The sequence below is a fragment of the Zophobas morio genome, unplaced genomic scaffold, assembly GCF_036711695.1.
Source record: "Zophobas morio isolate AGI-343-1 ecotype UQ-CSIRO unplaced genomic scaffold, CSIRO_AGI_Zmor_V1 ptg000002l, whole genome shotgun sequence".
Taxonomy (NCBI): domain Eukaryota; kingdom Metazoa; phylum Arthropoda; class Insecta; order Coleoptera; family Tenebrionidae; genus Zophobas; species Zophobas morio.
In genome coordinates this window covers 22517201-22539000 of record NW_026972107.1, presented here as the reverse complement: position 1 = coordinate 22539000, position 21800 = coordinate 22517201, and the positions used below count along the sequence as shown (strand labels likewise).

Genomic DNA, 21800 nt, shown 5'->3' with positions numbered 1-21800 from the left:
TAAGAGTATTCATTTTGTGTCTTAATCCAAAATGATACATAACACTAAAAATTACACTATAGTAACTTTAATATCGTAATTGTATGAAATAAAAACAAATATTTTAATAACAACCCAATAATTTTGTCAATATACACGTAAAAATTGTCAAAGACTTCAACAGTATGGTTTAAAGGTGTCCTTTTTATAAAATATCGTTTCAGAATCTTGAATTTTTGGATTTATTGTAGCGGAATATTATTGACAAAAATAACAAGACCTTGGATAGTCGTCTACGGAATGTGTTTCAAATTAATCTCCTAACTCTGTAATGAGTATACTAACTACCAGTGTCAAAATGTAGGTACAATTTATGTGTAAAGTTGTGTACTCAATTTAAACACAAAAAAGTATTTCATATCCTGTTTTTTTCTTCTGGGATTAATTACCACTTTTATATCTATAATGATACTAGCTGTGATTCAGGATGCGTTGCAATTTACAATCTTACTACTTAGCAAAGAAAATGCTTTTGGTATCGTATTAATTATTATTAATTAATGTCAACCGGCAATCGAAATATCACTGTTTGCATTAGTTTAAATTCAATTCTACCGAGCATGCGCACTCATACCCAGAAAACACAAACGAATCATTGTGAAATGGTTATCCTTAGTAATTCAAAAACCTTGACGGGCGTGTGAAACTCACCACAATTTCATTGCAATTGAATGAATGATTTACGAACTCATACGGGACAAATAAACAAACATCCATTGTTATATATAAAAGAAAATAAGATATGAATTAATTAGGTCAATGATTCAAATTAGTTACACAATATATCTAATTAAGTTTATTACTAATTATGCACCTTGAAATTGTTATTTTCTTTGGCGAAGGAGTAAAAATCAATAATCTCTTTTTAATTAGATTTTACCGCCAACAAATACCCAACGGTGGTTCGTTTAGACAATTAGGATATTTACATTTTAAATTTAAATAAACAGGAATATTTTCTTCCCTGATTGTGCAGTCGTAAAAAGAGAAGGTGTAGAGAAATCAAAAAGATTTTCAAAGCCATTCTTACATGTTCGTTATTTTTTTCATTTAGTTAAAATAAAATTTAAAAAAATCACTACTACTTATTTAGTACTGATTCGAAATCGGTATAAAAACCTTTGCTAAAAGCATCAGTGTGTCAGAAATAAGAGTAATTTTATAATCATTGCTTGTGCTATATCAAAATTTTTTTAAGACAAGCTCAAATAATACTTATATGTATTCCGTTTTTCAAACAGCTACATAGCTTGGCGAAAATTTAATGAGTTATTACATATTTTCACACTCATAGTTACTACTAACGGATTTTACAAATGCTAAAAAATTCGCCCACAATTGGAAAATTAAGCTTTTGAAAATGGAATGTTCCATGTTTTGCAGAATAAAAATATTTCCCTAATGCAAATCTGCCAAAATTTGAGAATGCGTCATACAACTGGTTAGAAAATTTTGAAATAATAACCAAAAATATATTCTTATAATCTTAAAAATATGCAAAACATCAGGGAATATTTTGGGAAGATAAAAACGGGGATAAAATTTTGTGAAATCATGATGAAGCGTGCAAATAAAGGCAGAAATTTTATTGTTTGTATTTTATTTCCAGATAAATGAAAATTTTCGTTGGTGAAGCAGCAGATAAAATTAATGCTACAAGCTACAAGAACGTATCCAGCACAGAAATACCGTCAACGTATGGAGTGGAATATTAGGTTACCGGATTATTGGGCCATTTTTTATACGGATTCACTTAACCGGTTCCAATTATTTAAATTTATTGGATGAATTGATTAGTTCAGCAGTGGAGGGAAATCACTAGTGAAAATGAAGATCGGTAACAACACGACAGTTGTTCTGTGGATTTTACCAGAAAAATTCGGGAATGTTTAGACACTATGAAAAAAATATTGTATAGTGGTGGTACAATTCAAGAATCAAATCAGGTAATAATTAGCCCGAACAAGAAGAAATTTCTATGGTAGCTTAGGTTTTTGTTCTGCAGTCAACAGAGACCAGTTTGAGTTACACCTGTAATTTTTTGTATTTTAATTTTTTTTACAATGCACTAAATTGAAACAACTCCTTAATTTTATGTTAAATATCTAAATTTCGATTAAAATTTGGAATAACTAGATTTGTTGTGTAATGGTAAACGATAAAACAAAATTAATGTAATGAATTTAAATTGATACTAATTGAAATATAATTTCCCGTGACTATCTGTTAGTAGTAAAAGTGGGATTGTTAATGTCTTATGTATTTTATTCAATAGTTTAGTAGATTCATTGCATTCATTCAATTTTTTAAACCTAACCGTATAAACAACGGTTCACTATACGCGAACCTTAAAGAAAAAAGAAAAATTTTACTAAATTGTAACTTCTTGTATAAAACCACTACATATACCTACCTATGCGATGCCGGATGATGTTAAGATTAAGATAGACAAACAAATTATATTCTAAAAACACCAAAGGTTTTTTTGTACGTTTAATGATAATTAATTTTTTCAGTAACGAACTCTTCGGTTTTATCAGTTCTGGCATTTGTACAAAGAAAATACTCGAAACTATCAAAGTACAACAAGTTTGTGCTAATACGGGAAAGGAATAACAAATTATAACGTAATCTAAGTATCAACCGTCGATCTAAATTGTATACAACCTTACCTAGTAAGTCAGCATACTTTTATTATACCTGTTATAAGTATAACGTTTAGTTTGAATACGTTTTAGAGAGCAGGTAGTTAACAACAAACTTTCAGATCTTATCGATCCTTCATTTAGTGTTAATGCTTTTTTAAGTATCTTTTTTAAGATTTTATGTAGATTTAGTCTAAAAATCAAAAACCATGAAATAAAATATCAAACATAATAATAAACAATCTTTTAATTTAGTAGGCAAATGTGCCATGTATGTAGTAGTTAAAGGAATTAATTTTTGGAAATATGTAAATTTTTTCAATTAAGAATTTCGCCGCTCTTAATTTCCAGTGCCTTTACTGTTAGGTGCTTAGCTCTCATTTATTGTTGAAATTTTAAAGCGTGTTATTTTTTGTGAATGATCAAATACCAAGAACAAAAGAACGACCATTGTACTCCCACGAAATTTAATAGGATATGATACGCTTTGAATTGTTTTCATAAACAGTGTCAACAGCATTTAATGATATTTCTGTTTAATGCGGATAAAAAGACCTCAGTAACTGTGTTTTATTATATCACGACAAATTTCTCTGCTATTTGTTGGAAGTTACAGTTGACAAAATTTTATTTAAAAGATCGGATGCGGTACAAAGCAGCGGCTTCTTTCTTTACGTGAGGTCGTAGGTTATCGTGTATTTACCTGAGAAGAGGCGAGAATAACAAGTTTTATGTAAATGCGAGCACCGCATATTTTAAGTAATCTTGACGTTTAATTTGGTGATCGCATACAACCAAAACAAAGGTTATGAAAGGTTTGAACTCATGAAAGTCACTTTTGTACTTTGTTTTACGAAACATTTGAAACGAAACAGAGGCAAATCCAACTACAGTATAAATAAAGCAGAACTGCGAAGAAAGAAGTGCAAACATAAATAATGTACAGAGCACCGCCTCATGTCGAATTCTTACCTACAGTAGGTAATGTTAATATACGAGGCGACAAAACGGGTAAAACGACTTTTCGAATTACCATTAATTTACGACAAAATTGGAACATGTGAATCATGGTATGAGTTTGACAATAAGAATCAAAAAATTCGTTATTACAAGTTGGCTTATTTAAAAAATTACTTCCATTATACAAATGTTTCTGTAAAACTGATTTTTTGTGGTTTTAATATTTTGCATATATTTTTCATTGATCTACATTATTGCATCATTTTTATTGTTTATGACAATAAAATGTTTTCTTATTCTTTATGAGTCAACTAATTTGGATTTGATTTATCCTGATAAATTAAACAAGAGAGAAGTATATATTTGTCGACACGAATTTACTAATGTGCCCTTTAAATGTATGCGAGATTCCGTTATAATATAAGATCATTGTGCAATTGAATCTGTAACCAAATCTGGCTATAGACTAAATACACTTTATTAAAAATTATGTCAACGAAGTAAAAGGAAATAAATTGTACAATGTAATTCGTTATAAGCTTTCCAAAAGAATTAATTAAAAATAAATGTTAATTTAACCCGTAAGAAATTGTATGTACGAGAAACTAACCTGAAAGTGTGTTTTCTTTAAATGGAATATATTTAACTGCAGAGTGACATGTCCTCTAATTTTTTTATTTTAAAATTTATTGACATGAAAAATCACAGATACAGTTCATAATATAACTGAACTTACAAATCAAATATTTTCAAAAGAAATATTCAACTGAAATCTATTTTTGGTATTTTCTAATGTCTATCTAAAGTTTTGTAATTTTTTTTTTCTTTTGTAATTTGTATATTTTGTTCCATACTTTCATCATGATGCTAAACAAAATACATCATTCAAGGTGGAACTAAGATATTTAGTAGAAGTATCTTTCTTAAACAAATAATTTTAATTATATAGTAAACACACAACGGATTGTAATATATGGTTATTATATTTATTGCTAAAAAAATAATATAACAAACATATGATAATGGCACCATAAATCTTCTGGTTAAAACAAACATGGAAAAATGTTCACCCATGCTAGACTTTAATTATATACTTTTGACATGTGGCATAGAACATGTGTATACAGTAGCTGACACTTTCTCCGAGTGGTTTCTTAAAATATTTTGTATATGAAGCTATAGAACTGTTAATTATATCAGGAGTCAACTTGCATGAAGTACTGAATTATGGCTTTTGCTACCGGCTTACACATCCTGGTAAAAAGTGCAAGTCTATACTTGGTGAACCAAACAGGACACTTCAAAGTTAGTCTTTATTTAATTCTCTTTCTTGATTACTAAGTTGACTTACCTCTCATTTTCTGTTTTTTGTTTCTCGACAAATTGTCAAAGATACTATTAAAATATGGTCATCCTCAAGATTCCATCTGGAATTCTTCATTCGGCTCGAAAGACCAAATTCTGCAATCCTTCATGTTTTCTGGGAATTGGAATCTAAATGTACATTAAGAATATAATAAAGATCATAACACGTTATCAAAAGTTGGTCTATTAAGTCCTTTTAAAATTTTTATAAATACCTACGTTTTACACCGAAATACATTTCAGCTTTATTCAGGACGTATTGATAAATCCTTACCCCACCATAGGAGGAGAAGCCACACCATGAAACTAAATTTTACTCGTATTTATTCATTGTAATCGCCTTCATACAACGATCATCTAGTAATTCCCATGCTCTTAAATAAAATTCTTTTTTTCAGTTTGGGAAAGAGATAATAATCAGAAGAGGCTAAATTTGGCGGATATGGTGGATGGTCAACCAACTCAAAGCGTAGTTTGTTAAATTTATAATCCCGTCAGAGTTTTGCCAACTTCTAAGTAATCTGCTAAAATTATACCATACTTGTCTTGAATTTCTTTGGGCGAGAAGATCCTCTATGTTTCCACTCTTTCGCTTGCTCTTTTGTGTAATAGTATGGATATATCATATCCATATTTCATCCATTGTTATACTTCTATCCAAAAATTTGGATGAATCCTCTTTAAAATGGTTGCATATCATTTTGGAGGTTGTCACCCTCTGTCGGTTTTGATCCGTATTCAGGCTTTATTGTATCAAAATTGCAATTTTTAAATGACATGGTTTAAAAAGAAATGTTAATTGAAAATCAGTAAACTTGGTACACTTATGTGTCAAACATCCAAGTTACTGTTATTTTAACCGTTGTCGTTTTTTTATGAGAAGTGCCCAAGGCTAACTATATATCAATACCCCCTCGTACACAAAGAAATGGCTTTACACTAAAATTTTACAATGTGTCTTAAAGGATATAAAAAAATAATATTGTTGGATAAGATTTCAATATTAATTTAGTGGTTACAGTAATTTCGTGACGTCATCTTAAAAAATACTGAACATATTTTCATTGAAAACTACGTTTTTGAATTTAATACTGTGTGTGCTTTAGAACTATTTGTTTATATGTATTAGAATTATAAGCATAATCTTAAATACCGTTATAACAGGTTGTATGTGATCTGGCCGTGATTCTAATATTGTCAACCAATCATGTCATTATTAACTTAGCATCTGTTTTCTGAAATATTGTTTGTTTCCGATTTCTCAAGTTTTCGTGACAAAAGCAAATTTTTTTAAGAAGTTGAGAAAATTAATGACAGAAAGTGAGAGATGAACCGCTACTTCCATATTTTCTCGACGGTTCATGACACCTAAAGTACGGAAAATAAGTCTCTCATTTCCGTATCTGTATCGATCTATATTAGGCACATAACTAATCTCCGAAATTACCGGACTGATTGTTGTCAAATTTTATACGACGTATTATTTTAGAAACATCGTGTAGTTGGTAAAATGCGAACCAAGATGTATCTGATTATTCCTACAAGAATGTTATTACCTCACCTCAAAATGTTGCATAATAAATGTCATGTAAATTTTCTAAAATAGCATACTTATATATTTGTGTCTATGAATTCGTCTTAATTTTTGTGAAAAATCAAAATTATATAAAAACATACAGCGTGTTATTGAAAGGTACGTACAAAATAAAATCGGCAATTGGTCTCGAAGTATGGGTGCTAAAAGTTAAAAAAAGTTCAGGTAAAAGTGTTCTCCTTTCAGAAATAAAAATTATTAAAATTTATGTCCAAATTCGTTGTACGCCTCTGATAAAAAGATCATCTCCCGTTTCTATAGCAACATTTAGCCTTGATAACAGTTTTATTGTTACAGTTGCTAGGATATACTAAAATAAATTAATTTTACCTATTTATCCTTCAGTAGCGTCTAAAAAGGTTGGATAAGGGTTAATTTTCCCTTTATAATTTTGATAACACAAAATAAGTTTTTCAGACTTCTTAGACTTCGCGAAGAACTGTCAATTTTGTTGTACGTACCTTTCAATAACACCCTGTATAACAATTTAACTTTGAAACTGTAGTACCGAATGCTCTGAAATCTTGCAAACTTTCTAAAGTTACCATTAGTATAGTAAATTGTTAATTAAATTTAAACCGTTTATCCTCCCAAAATTGGAATTAGTTACACAGCTTGACTCAAAAAAATATGAATATCGCAATTTATGTTTTGATACAATACTGTTATTAAGTATTAGTATTATATTACACTTATCCAATTCAGATACGTATCATTGACACACGATTGATGACGTCATAAAAAATTTTGTGATGGAGAAACTCACTTGAAACATTCGCATAGCATCCTTCGTAACTTCGTTACATATATATTACATTATTAACGAACTTATTGTTATAAATGAATATAAATATATTTCGAAACCCGGTTTTCACCACTGGTCTCAGCTTACAAGACTATAAATAGTATCTCGTTTGTATGATTTGTAGGCTGAAAACACTGGCGAAAACCGAGTCTGAAATTTCCATAAATTGGGAGATTATTATCTGTCAGCGGGGCACGTGGAGCACTTTGAAAAAAGACGAAAGTAATAATAATAACTATAGAAATTTCCATAAATAACTCAAATATTGATTTTCATCTACATGATGAAAAATTTTACCAAAATTTTAGAAACAATGGTAACCTGTTGTTTAAAAAAAAACTGTCTTGTTTATTATTTGTATAGAGAAATTTATATTTAAATTATCATGCAAAATTAAATTCGCGAAATTAAATTTTATAATTTTTCGAAAAAGCTGTATTGGTTCGACTGTATTACTTCAGAGGCGAGGCAAGTTAGATCTGAAGAACCTTAAACCAATTTTTTATCATTTATTAATACAGGGCATCAACTCATTGATATTAATGACGGATGAATAACATAACTAGTGATCCCAGATGGTTCTGGTTACAAACTAAATCTCGATGTTTAAATTCAAATTTTTATTGTCAGAGAAAAATAGGTTAACAGCTTAAAAATACCGACGATATTTCGTGTTGAAAGTAACAAATCTGCAAAGTATTTGCACTGATCTTTCCTCATCCTTCAAGCGCAATCAGCAGGGTAATGTTTTCTGATTTTTTAGGAATGAATTACAGTTCTACTGCTATCTAGATTATAATCATTGCAAGAAATGAGAAAGATCTTTAAGAATGTTTGAACATCTGAAAGAAAATGAAATGTGAGGAACACAGGTAAGACAAAAGTAACGGTAATAATACATAAATTCGAAAATCCCAATGCGAAGATAAATAAAAGATAATGAAACAGAAGAAGTTAACAAATTTAATTAGTTACTTAATTATAACTAACGAAGGGAGAGACCATCAGACAGAACTGAATGGAAAGATATTAAAAAAGACATTCAAAGAATACTATACTTACGTTCCGAATTTAACGTAAGACTATAAATAATAAATACTAACACCTAGAACGAAAAGCTAGATTTAAAGCAGAGGAATAAGAGGAGTAACATACACAATCGAAATGGAGTAAGGAACGAGTCAATAGGACAAGAAGTTTAAAGTTAATTCTAGAATGTATGAAAAAAATAAGAATACTACACCCGCAAAAAATAATGAAGGACAGAAACCACGTAGACAGAAACAAAGTGAAGAAAAGACAGACCATCGAAAACGTGGTGCAATCAACTGAAGAAAGTAGCACAGCATACATTTCAGGTGTATTTTTGTGTAGGTAAAGCTTTATTTAATAACTTATTTGTGAATCATTTATTTTGTGGTATATGTGTGTAATGTCTAAAAACAACGAAATTTTATGTCTGTCAGAATAATCCTATTGCAAATGTACCTTCATGGTTGCTGGGAATATAAAAATAAAATATTTTAAAAAGGGTTTTGTTTATTTAAAAATGTTAAGTTACTTATAACTAGGACACACATAAACATTTTTAAGTATGGAAGTATGTGGAAGTTTAAACAGTGTGAATAAACCTTTTAATATTATCGTTAATCATGTGCTGCATTGATTTATTTGTCAACTTGATGTCAGTTATCTACGCCATGTACAATTACTCTGAAAGCATGTTTTTATTTAAATAATTAATGATTTTAACTAGATTACTTTGATTTAAAAGATATTTTATATACATTTTTTGTGTATTCAACCTTTTAATGAAACACAAGGTCTAAATTCTAGCTTATTTAAAAGCTGCTTTTTACTCCACGGCCTACAAATCATCAAATCATCACATTATAAAGCAAGAATGTATGTACACTCTGGCTATCGACACCCAAAGATATATGAGTAATTACGAGCTAGCACAAAAAAATAGAGACATAAAGCAAAATTCAATCTGAGAATTTTGCAATAAATTAGATTTTATGATCACAAAACAAATTAAGTCATCAAACTTGACGTATAAGAATATATAGCAAGTAGACGTCGCTATAGTTACATTTTAATTTGAACGGCCATAAAGGTCCACACTTAAAAATCTGTGAGAAGATTGATGAATATTTACCCTCACAAAACACCGAGCTCCCATTTATATTCAACTTTTTTCCTCGCCGTAGTTTATGGGTGTCGTTTAATTTCTATTAATGTATTCGGTTCGATTTCCATACATATTAATTACACCTGTGTTGAGACAAGGTGTTATCTGATAGCAGGTGAGCTAATGTATGCATATCACATAGGAAATTATGTACAGTGAACTTGTAAACATGGAGCTAGCATCATCTAGTAGGCGCGGTAAGATCAAAGCAGCGATTTGGGAGCTGATTGTTCCGGGAGAGGCGTTCTTTGCACCAGATACGTGACACTCAGGTACCACCGAGTATCGCCTACTGAATATTTAACTAAGCGTATTATTGTACTTCTTCAGTTTAAACAGATAACTTTTTGTCAACGGACACCATGGAAGTACGATTTCCACGAAGATCCGACCGTCAACTGCTTCTGCTTGGGAAAGCGTAAACGGCGAATCATTTGTCGCGGAATCTTGCAACGACATTTTTTCGGTTTTTGTTTTATAAAGAAGTGTTTCTTGTATTTGCAAATTCCTTGGAAAAACGGAGTTGCAAGTAAGATTCGATTTCAGTCATTACCACTCCTTTTTATTAGTTGATATGAATACAACAATGTAGAAATCACGAGAATTTGCAATTAATCTTCAAGAAAACCGTTGGTTTGTGTGATAAAAACTATTTTAAATAATAAATGAGGATATGTAAATTATTATCATTATTATTAATTACTATTACAATTAAAGGAGTTTACAGTTCAGAACTGACGTTTCAATTAACTAAATACTAATTACACCTCATTGTTATATAAATAAATAATGTACTTTATTAATTGCAGGGAAGCTAATCTCGTAGTAGAATGAAATCACTTTTTAATATACTTTCCTGCGTTACAGCTTTTGTCCTCGAACTGTTATCATGTTCATGCTTATTTTGCATTAATCATTGAGAAATTAGTTTACCTACCTTGTAGCGATTGTTGAGACAAAGTGAGTGATGATTACAGTACTCCTTAATATACAAAGTTGCATTTTGTTTAATGATAAACTTAAACTTTTTATACTTTAAGACGTTTTTTTTCAGGTGCAGGAGCTTGTTAAAAGAAGATTAAAAATTTGAAGCAAAAAGTTAATTCGACGACGAGAGAACAACTTTGAAGGAATGGAGACTTTGTTTTGTTCGCTTTGTAAAGGTCCGCATTTTGAGGATTCATTTTCAATAAGTCTACATTGACTAATTTTCATCAACTGACGGGGGTGCGATAAAAATAAAATCAAATTTAATATAAAGTTAAAAAAATTATGAATTTTGCTTCCTTACTCGTAAAGGGGTAAATTTTCTATCCGCTAGAATTTAAATAATAACTATAACTTCTGTAACACGACGAGGTGTATTTTTCAGGTACAACAACGGTGTTAATGAATTTTTAAATTGTGAATGAAGTTGTTTGTTAATGATTTTAAATGATTTATAGAATAAGAAAACAAATAAATAATCGAAACTGGTAAAAGATAAAGCGCCGATTTTGATATATCTGGATTTTATATGAATTTGAATACTCGGGAAAATTTTCCCTTATAAAGAGTTTACGGCAGGTCTGTTTAGGAAAGAAATATAGAAAATTGAAAGGTATGTTAGATATCACTCATATTTTTTCTTTGACTGTATTTAATACATAAATATGGAAAGTAAAATTTCTAAATTCTAAAAGTTTGCCTCCATGGTTCCAAATCCATTCACTACTTCTAAGCAGTATAGAATAATCTGACGAAGACAGATCAATTAGTTTCATCATAAGTACTTCAACAAATTTTGAATGATTGGTATGGCGTTAAACAATTTTAACGATGTAATGTAAATGTTTAAAATACTAATAATGTTTAAGCTACTTAATATGATAAATGCGATTCTCAGTCTAATTTATGTCCCTATTACCCCCAATACTTAAACTTTTTGAAAAAATATTTATTAAGGGACTGAAAATAATCATAAATAGAAAAAAATATGGAAGTAACCAGTCGCCGGATGGACTCGCTTAGATTACGCTCAGGAAATAAACACATAAAAAAACAACAATTCAGATTTTGGTAACAATTGATAAATGTATAGAATGAGATTTTTAATTGAGCAGCTTTTTAAGGTACGCGGCAGCTATCCACGAAAGTGGCGACGACAGTGCAGACAGGTGTAATTCAGCGTCCGGCGGGGCTTTTGTCTAGGAAGTAGCTGTTTCCGTCCGCTGGTTAGTTCCCCAAAGAGTGCGAAAGTACGACCTTTCGGTACAGTGGGGGAACACATAGGTCGCCATATTTGCATTTCACAAGCTTATTAAGATACAATTAATGTATTTAAGCTTGCCATTTTTTCTTCGTGTGGCTCAGGGATTGGACAAAATGTGAATAAATAAATAAATCTTAATAAATAAATTACAGCGCCTTTTTCCAAAAAATATAGCAAGTTATTAGTACTTATCTTATATAACAAGGTGAATACTTGGCCTAAAGCAAATAAATCCCAAACTATCACTACAAAGCAGTGTTTTAGGCCATATACTGCATTTTTTTACACACTTACAACCTACCAGAAACAGAATTTATTATAGAATACTCTATAAACATTACAGATTTCAATGTACCTAACCAGAAAAATACCACGAAAACAAATTTCTATAAAATGAATACTTTTGAAAAAATAAAGGTTATTTTTGATGTTACTGAATAGGCTTTAAGGAACGTCAGGAAATAAAAAAGAGTGCGTCGACCCAGGGACGCACGGTTGGAGTTTTAACTCTGCGTTGTCAATTTATATAAATTAAACACGTATAGGCGGCAAAGTTATTAATTTTCTCTTAAAAAATAATAAAAACCAAAAATATGTTGCATTTGTATTTTTTGACAAAATGATGATTAATGATGATGATTGGGTTAATTAAAGTAAATATCCATGTATTGTCAATTGTTGTTTAATATAAAAAATACTTTTTTTACTTATTTATTATATATAAATATCATAATTAATTATTATAGTAACATTGTATAAAAAAAAAATAAAATACAATGTGTAATTTACCAACTAAATTAACAACTAAATATTTACAAATGCTAGAACAGTATTTATAACTTATTTGATTTAAAATACAAATTACTGTTCAATCATAGCGTTATCGCCTTCGGTATCTTTATCCTTATCATTTAATACAGTTTTTAGGGGTCCATGGTGACTAAAATGAATGATATAATTACAACGTGTTTCAAAATGATTTTCATCTAGTCGCCTATGGCTGCAGATTTTCTTCAAGGAGAGTTAAAGCGATTTCAATGGTAACTAGATGAAATCATTTTGAAACACTCTTTATCAGTTCTTAAATGAGTAATAAAGCGTGTGAAAACGGCATCAATTGTTGTACCTAATTTAATCGTTGGAACAGTCAAACGAACACATTTTATTAAATAGTTCGATCACACCCACGCTACTCTCGCGCTCCCACTCCACTCGGCCAAACCTCGCTCGAGTCGATAGTTACTATCGCTGCGAACAGGAGGCGCTGCCCGTCAACGCATAGGCACCATAATCGCCTCACCGCAATATACCTGAATGCAAGAATAATTCGTCAAGCAACTTCTACACTCAGACAAAGTTCCGAGAGTTATCTCTACATCACTTCTGCATCCTGAAGGTCGTTGTGGTCTAGATACTCTTTGAATTCTGGCAGTGGGGTTTAGGTTGTGTTCGCTTAGAGCATCCTGGGGGTCCTAAGAGACGAAATCAGCACTACTCTCTGAGCCTTTTCACGTACATATTGTTTGATAGTTTGTTTTTCTCTCTCTTTCTATAGCGCATCATTACATGCCGATGTTCAGAGTCTGTTCAGACCGATTTCGGTGACCTCGACACCGACACCGCGTTCGAGCTCGAACTCGACATTCTATTCCGGCGGCGTATACGTGTTCTATAATACGAAAAGAAAGGAGTTAAAACTCTAAAAATACAGTGTGTTTTTAAAAGGTATGCAAAAAAGCTGATAAATCTGACCATCTCGGAAAACCATGTAAAAGTTTTTTCAGTATATAAATCTCACAAAAAAAATTACCCTCACTCACGCCATTGACATATTATTAGTTACGTGCAAGGTGTACATAATTAATTGATTCCTAACAACTGGCTAAGGTAATGGTCGACAGCACGTTTGTCGACAGTGACAAGTAAAAAATCAAAATTTATTTCTTGCCTGTCAAGTCCTTTAGAAGAGAGATTAGCAAAGAAAACCCAAGTCTGTTAGTAAGAACTCAAAAAGAATATTTGACTATTTACAATGTGCATTGCCATGTGTCACTGGGTTTTAAAGGAAGAGGTATAATTATCCAACAACTTCTAAAATGTGGGTGTTTAAGGCGGTAGACTAAGACCCGGTTGTACAATCGCTGGTAAAAGTGCTGGTCAGCCAACAGAGTGGAAGAAAGTTTCTCAGGTGAATCCGCGTATGGAGTACACATCTGAGAAAACCCTTTTTTAGCAAAATTCAGTGGAAGATAAGTTGTGAAAGTGCCTAGTAAAAATAAAGAAGTCTATTTTATTGTTTTTTATAGGGATGAGTGAACGAGACCAGTATTGTTGGCCATGTACACTACTTAATTATATTTTCTAGTAAGCTAAAAATTTGTAAATGGCACGACTTAAAAACAAGTTTTATTATTTTTCAAAAAAAGTTAAAAGTCGTGAGGTAAAACTAACATTGTCTGCTACAATAAGTGTTCGAAATGACGTCCCTCGTTTCTAATACAGCCTTCCCCACGCCGAATCAGTTATTGCGTGATAAACATCATATATAACACGATTAGCTCTAATGTTTGTTGCAACTTCCTCAATGCGATTTTTTAACTGCTCAACTGTGTCCAACGGGGTGGGGTGATATACCAACAGCTTCATGTATCTCCACAAAAAAAAATCGCAGGAATTGAGGTCGGAAGATCGAGGAGGCTATAACACTGTCTCATTCTACCTGTCCACTGCCCTGGGAAGTTCTCGTTAAACCACACACAGCCCCATCATGGAGATACCACATATCACCACGAGTACCTAGTGCTACATCCTCTAAAAGGCAGAAGCAATCCTGAAAGTGCGTTTCTTGAATTGCGGGGAGTTCTTGTCTGACAAAACATGGGTGTTGTGGGAATTGAAAATACCATCTCTGGTAAATGTTGCCTCATCTGTTGAAAATAATTTTTCAATAAAGTGTGGATTTTCTCCGTTTTTTTGAAGCAACCATCAGAACGCAACCGTTTTTCGCAAATCCTCAGGTTTTAAGGATTGTAGCGTTGCACATGATACGGGTGTAGACCTTGTTCTTTTATGGTCCTCCAAAGTCCAAATTAGAAGTAGTAAAACCCCTACTCGGTACGCCAATCTTCACACGTTTATGACTGGATTTTCTTAAACGACATTTAAAATTTAAGGTTCCGCATTTAGTGTTTGCTTGGCGTTGAAAGTTCTATGGTCTGGTAAATTTCGACTTCACCGTAGAGACGTTAAGTTTCAAGAGCATTTTCAAAGGCTCTGCCGTACATTAAAACCATGTCGGCCATTGCGGCATCTGTATAGCCTTGAATTTTTTAGGAAAACCTCTTTGAAAACACTTTGGTGAAGAACGATAAAAAAACAGATTGCTATAAATCAGTATCGTACAGCTAATTTTAATCGATGTATTAGCAAATTTTAGCTCAAAAACGAAAGAACTTTTATTGAGGTGATTTTAGTTTATGACATATGCTTCTCGTGCCCAATTTCCGGTTTCTTTTTTGACATACCTTTAAAAACAGTCTGTATATACAGGGTGTTCGCTAAGTTGAGACATTCCTTCGAACACATGCTACTATACTTAATTCTAAAGGCTTTTAGCCTAAGTCACTTAAGCAAATGTGGCATTGTAAGAAAGTTAGATAGTTATTTGTAATTGTACTTTTCTAAAATTTTGAGTTCGGTCCTCTTCATTCTATCCTAATTGGGATACGATGCCTACCTATACAATATCCATTGTTACTATGGTTGTCATATTTTCTAATAATGTTAATAGTACTTGTCCCTTTATGACGTTTTAAAAATCGTTTGGAAGTTTCTGCGTTTAACTCTTCATTTCTATTTCGTAGTTCAAGGTTTAAAACGTCTACCTATTCGAAACGATAAGAAAAATCTATAAACTATCTAGGTTAATCACAACGGTAAGTTGTTAGATTTATTCATGTACTAAATTGATAACTGAAATGTAACACAACAGAATTGAATTAATCAGATGGCTAATTATTTGAAGAAATAAAATGTAAAAACAAAGAAGTGATGTTTTACGAAATGTCTAACTTAAGAATTCTCATTGTATCTGCGCACCTGAGAAATTCACAGTAAATGCTCAAAATTGTTGCTGTTATTTGCAATGCAAAGCTTTGATCTTCGTATCCAGGAATTACCACAGGACAAGAGCCCTTACTGCTGTCGAATTTAGTTAGCGGCATTAAAAATACGATCTCGTAGCTCCTCAACTGTGTGTATTTCACTCCTATAAATCAATTGCTTCATGTGCCCCCATAAGTAAAAGTCGCAAGCGTTTAGGTCCAGCAAACGGGGCAACCAGGCAATGGGGCCATTTCGCCCTATCCACCTATGAGGAAAAGCGTAGTTTAAATAATTCTGCACTTCTAGACGATAATGTAGTGGTGCGCCGTCATGTAGGAACCACATGTTCTGCCTAATGTTTAATGGAACTTCTTCCAGTAATTCAGGCAAATCGTTTTGCAAAAAGTTGAGATACTGCATACCATCCATGCGATCCGGTAGAATAAACGGTCCAATAAGTATACCATTTACAATGCCAGCCCATATGTTTATCGAAAATTTGTGCTGAAAATTTGTGCGGTTTGCATGCGGGTTTTCTAAGGCCCATACATGGGCATTACGAAAATTCATTGTACCATTACGAGTATGTTGTTTCATCAGTGATCAGAATTTGGTTAATAAAATTTTCATGGTTCACAGTTTGTTCCAAAAGCCATTCTGAACATCGTAGTCTTCGGGGATAATCAGGAGGTATTAAAGATTGCACACGTTGGACCTGATAAGGATGGAGCTGATTTTCACGTAATGTGCTTCATACTTTGCTGTGACATGTATTTACTCGATAAGCAATTTGTCGGGTACTAATTGCTGGATCTTCGCCTAATATTTCTAGAATTTTCTCTTCTAGGTCTAACATCTGTTGGAGTCTTGGTATACCGGTGTGTCCTCCACGATGTTCCTGTAATTTTCCAGTTTCTCTAGCTCCCTGTACGAGATTCGTAAATTGACGAGGCCCAGGGGGATGCCTTCGAAGGAATCTTTCGGCATACATTCTCGACGCCACAGCAGCTTTTGGTGATATTTTCCATAGAGTATTAACATATCTACAAGCTCACTATTTTCAAAACGATAAGCACGTTGAAAATGAGCCATGTCAATAAATTTGAATGACAGCTCTGACAATACTTTAAATTCATATCCATGACAATGATACTTTTTGTAAACGGTAATATTTAATTAGAAATTTTGGACAGGACCGTCTCTAAAAATTTCTAAAATTTATAAAAAGATGAAATCAATAAATATCGAAATTTTACTGACGTAATAGAAGCTAAATCGCTCTAGAGCAAGGCATAAAACTACGTGTTAAAAGGAATGTCTCAACTTAGCGAACACCCTGTATTGGGATTCCAAGGCGATTCTTAAATTCATTAAAATTTTTTAAGCGGTAATAGATCTCATTAAATGCAATGCTTTTTCTAAATTTACCATTTTTTCAGAAACTGCCTCGTCAGTGTATAAGACATGACCCAGAAAATCAGGCGCTTGAGTTATTTTATCTAACAACCATCTGGTGGATCTGTTGGATGCAGAGTTTGTACCAGGCTTAAATGGTACGGATACCTTGCCTGTGCTGCATACGCCACTCTGTAGACTGTGACGCACCGAATCTTATGGCCAATCCTCTTGTACTGATTTGAGCTTCGTTCTCAGCTGCCTCCAAAATTTTTGGTTCCAGATTTAAAATGCGATCCGTTCTTTGCCGTCCCCGATCTTGAGTGCAGGGCGCAAAAGAACCATGTTCCCGAGAATGCTGCATGACATTTGCAACGGTGCACACGGTAGAATACGTCCGGGAAAAAGTGCTTCGTATAAACGCCTTGCAGCGGTTACATTACCGTCAGCCTTGCCATATAATACTCCAAATAGCACCATGTCGGTCATCTCTGCAGTGGTAACATTTTAAATCGAAATTAGCGGTAAGTTAGGAATTAATGAACTTGTCAATTTTGTGACAAACCGAAATAATATTAATTGTTGAGAATTTTGTTGTTTTTGCGACGACCAAAAAATATCCATGTTACGAACAAACGTTTAAATTATAGGTACTTTTTAGAATAAACGACTCGTTGAGGATGGAATACGACAAAATTCCACATAGAGAAATGTTTACATTTGATGAGATCTATTACCAGTTAAAATATTCTGATGTATTTAAGAATTACCTTGTATATCTAAATATGTCAACATCCAAAAGACAACACCATTATACCTAGAAACATTTCTTTCCATAAAATTATAAAAACTTAACATTTTCAGTATTTTGATACTATATTAGGAGTAAACCTTGATATTATTTAAATAATGTTCCAAGTAATCGTCGAATAAATAAACTGTCTTCCAAAGACATACACTCTCATGTGTGTATATTGCTGTATATTAAGTATTCTAGATGTGTAGGCCAAAAAAATGTTGCAATTTGTACAAGATGTGTCTTGTTATGCGCCAGCAATGTGTTACCGATTGGATTGCATCATTTCTACAAATGGTGAATGCGTATAGATCTACGGCAATCCATCTAGTGAGAAACTTTTTCTTATTTCTTCCCAATAACATATTTTTCAGTTTTTCCATTTGCGATACGCCGATAGAGTGCAAGTACTCACAATATTTGTCGGTTGTGGTCGGTGATGATTAAAAGGGAGAACTCTGCGGGCATAAAATGGTTATGAGCCAGGAGTAACGATCGAATGAGATTTTAAAATATTGATACAATGTCGTAAAGTGTTTACATTACTCAAATGCAATGCACACGATGTGAATTTTATGGTCCAATCATAATACACACTTACGAACATAACAAACGACAAAAATAAAACAATAAACTATAACAATAACCGGCATAGTCCGCACCGTAAATCAGAAGAGCGGAAATCGACGAGAGATGCGTGGCTCTCTGATTCCGATTCGTAAAAACACTATATCAAACTACCGTTTCCGACGTGTTTAGGGATAGATCGTTTTTATTCCTCTAATTCAAGAAATACGGCCATCGACCGACCACATTGAGATTTTGCCAATTCGGTAATAAATTCATTTCTCGGCGACACGTCCGTTAGACCGGTAACTTTTTTACGAAATCAGAAGGAAAATATGACATTTACCATTTAAATGATTGCCAATGACGTAGCGAAACCTACAGGCATGAACTAATCCGTTCCGCACAAGCGGATTAAGCTCATCCGCAAAAATTAAAACGATTTTGGGGAAAAAATACTACAAGAAAATAGATATTCACACTTTCAACTCGTTTCAATGAATTTTCGATTTGTGGCTTGGTGTATTGAGCAATGAAATTAAGAAACTATTGAATGGTGTGTTGCGGCTGTGGGCGGTGTCTAAAAATTGGTAACTTTTTTTACCACTTGTTTGATTTAAGTGGTTGGAAACCATGCTTAAACGTAAAACTGTGTAAATATAACCAACTGACAGATAAGGTGCACTTATCTTTCAGATGCACTTCAAAACATCTTTTGATTTAGTTAAAAGTTTAACGTTAACACAAGGGTGGAAATTTACTTAGGCTAAAAAATATACAGTTTTTTACGATTAAATATAAAATAATGACTCCTACTTATCATTATAAAGAATAATGAAATGCAAGTTGTTAATAATAAAACCTTTTTAAAAACGAAACTGTTTTTTTATTTTAAGGTGAACTACAACATCCTATGCATGTTCACCATTTTGACGATTTGTACAACTATTCGTATCTTCTAGCTATCAGGTAGGTAGTTCTTTTCTTGTTGCTTGTTTTCTTGTAGTTTTTGTTTCAAAGACAATGTATGCCTTCGTGTTTTTCATGTTTTATAAATTATTATTTTTGTTAAGAGTTTCTAAGTTTTTATTACCATTCTGAGATCGGTGACTATGGTTTCTTAAGAGCCGCACTCTTCACTTGGCTGAGATGATAAAATCTTTCCACTTGAATAACTAAATGCAAATAATGTTATAAGAAAGAATAAAAAATAGTGCTTTGGATTAAACTACGATATATTACAATCAGTGTTAAAAGATGAAGAAATCAGGGTACGACGTTATTTTGACGTAGAGTCTCGGATTACTTATTATCGTTCTGCTGATGTCTATTCGGCTATGCTTTATAATATTTTAGAAAGGACTGGAATGCATGGCAGTGTTTTCCGTATTCAGCTGTTGACCATAATAAATACATTTATCTATTCTACTTTTCACAGGTAAATTTATGTCTAACCAAAAAATGCATTTGATCTTCCTTCACGGTATAGATATTATATTATACACAGTGCATCTTTTTTAAAAGTGGCCATAGGGATTCCCATGTTAAATTTTAGACCCCATGTTAACTTTTGTTAGGGTGAAAACCCAGAGATAATTTTTGCGGAGAAAATAACCTTCGGGTTCTACTTTAATTTCCACTACCACTGTTTGCAGTAATTTGCTAATTTGTGCTTTAAAAAAAAAATATTTTGATTAAAAAAGTTTGGTACATCATAGACGGTTTTGACTTATCATTTTAACTTGTCATTTTTGACAGCATAATTTTGATTTAATCGTTAAATACCTTAATTGCAGTTTTTAAAAAAGAAACAGAATGATGGAATTCAAACATAAATGAAGATAATAAAAGCTAATTCCACTGAAATTGCGTTTTTAATGTCCAAGAAAAAACCTGTGTTTATAAATCTGCCACAAAATTTTCAGAATGTGCTCTTGCCGGGTATGGAACGATGTGGGAATGCTGCAGCAAAATTTTGCGGAGTTTCTCTGTTGTCGATAAGGCTTTAATGTATCCATCAGTGACCATTTCTACTTTTTCATTAGTTGTGTACTGCGGTATGTTGACGAATTTCGGTCACTAAAAACCAGTAATTGAACGAGTAATCAAAGTTTAGAAACGTCAGGTAAATGTCTGTTTTTACATGGCTGCCTACAATATTAGCGACAAAAATATCCAAATATTTTAATTTTTTTAAAGAAATATACTTTAATTTAAAACATGATTTTTAATAAAATCGACAAAAGATAACGCAAGTTAGATCCAGTAAAAATTTCAGCTTTGAATCTTTACTCAAACATAAGTTAACATGGGGTATAAAATTTAACATGGGAATCCCTATGGCCACTTTTAAAAAAGATGCACTGTATATTAGAAGGTAAATGGTGGGATACATATTTTGTTTTTTCTATTGTGCTTTTCCTATAATTGATAGTTTATTTAATGTAATTTACTTTTTCTTTTCTTTTTATTTGGTATGCCAAACGTACTTTTTATTTGTTGGTATATACAGCCTGTTATTATTGAAAGGTACGTACAAAATAAAATCGGCAATTGGTCTTGAAGTATAGGTGCTAAAAGTTACAAAAAGTTTAGGTAAAAGTGTTCTCCTTTTAGAGATAAAAATTATTAAAGTTTATGTCCAAATTCGTTGTACGCCTCTGATAAAAAGATCATCTTTCGTTTCTGTAGCAACATTTAGTCTTGACCATGACCGACTAGTATAAAGATTATGGCCTGTCCAAGAGGTACCATACGTGTTGCCATCTATTAATAATTACACTTAATAATTTAGCATAATTTTAATTTGACTTGACATTATGAGACTTCAAAACGTGTAATGGTGGTTTGTTTCGGTATGAATGCCTTTGTGCCTTTCAAAAAGTGTTAATAATTCTTTTGTCGTTTTTGAATTATTAATAGATGGCAGCACGTATGGTACCTCTGGACAGGCCATAATCTTTATACTAGTCGGCCATCTCTTGACAAAAGTTTTATTGTTACCGTTGCTAGGATTTACTAAAATAAATTAATTTTACCTATTTATCCTTCAGTAGTGTCTAAAAACGTTGGATAAGGGTTAATT

General features: G+C 32.2%; 1 long non-coding RNA gene across 1 annotated transcript in view; it reads left to right on the top strand.

The window, feature by feature from the left end:
• Positions 1–9153, top strand: part of LOC135130655 (uncharacterized) — a 114992-nt gene extending 105839 nt beyond the window's left edge. Inside the window, exons 7-8 of the long non-coding RNA XR_010280826.1 lie at positions 1649–1985; positions 8172–9153. This is a non-coding gene — a long non-coding RNA (uncharacterized LOC135130655). The remainder of the gene's footprint in view (positions 1–1648; positions 1986–8171) is intronic.
• The last annotated feature ends 12647 nt before the right edge of the window (positions 9154–21800 follow it).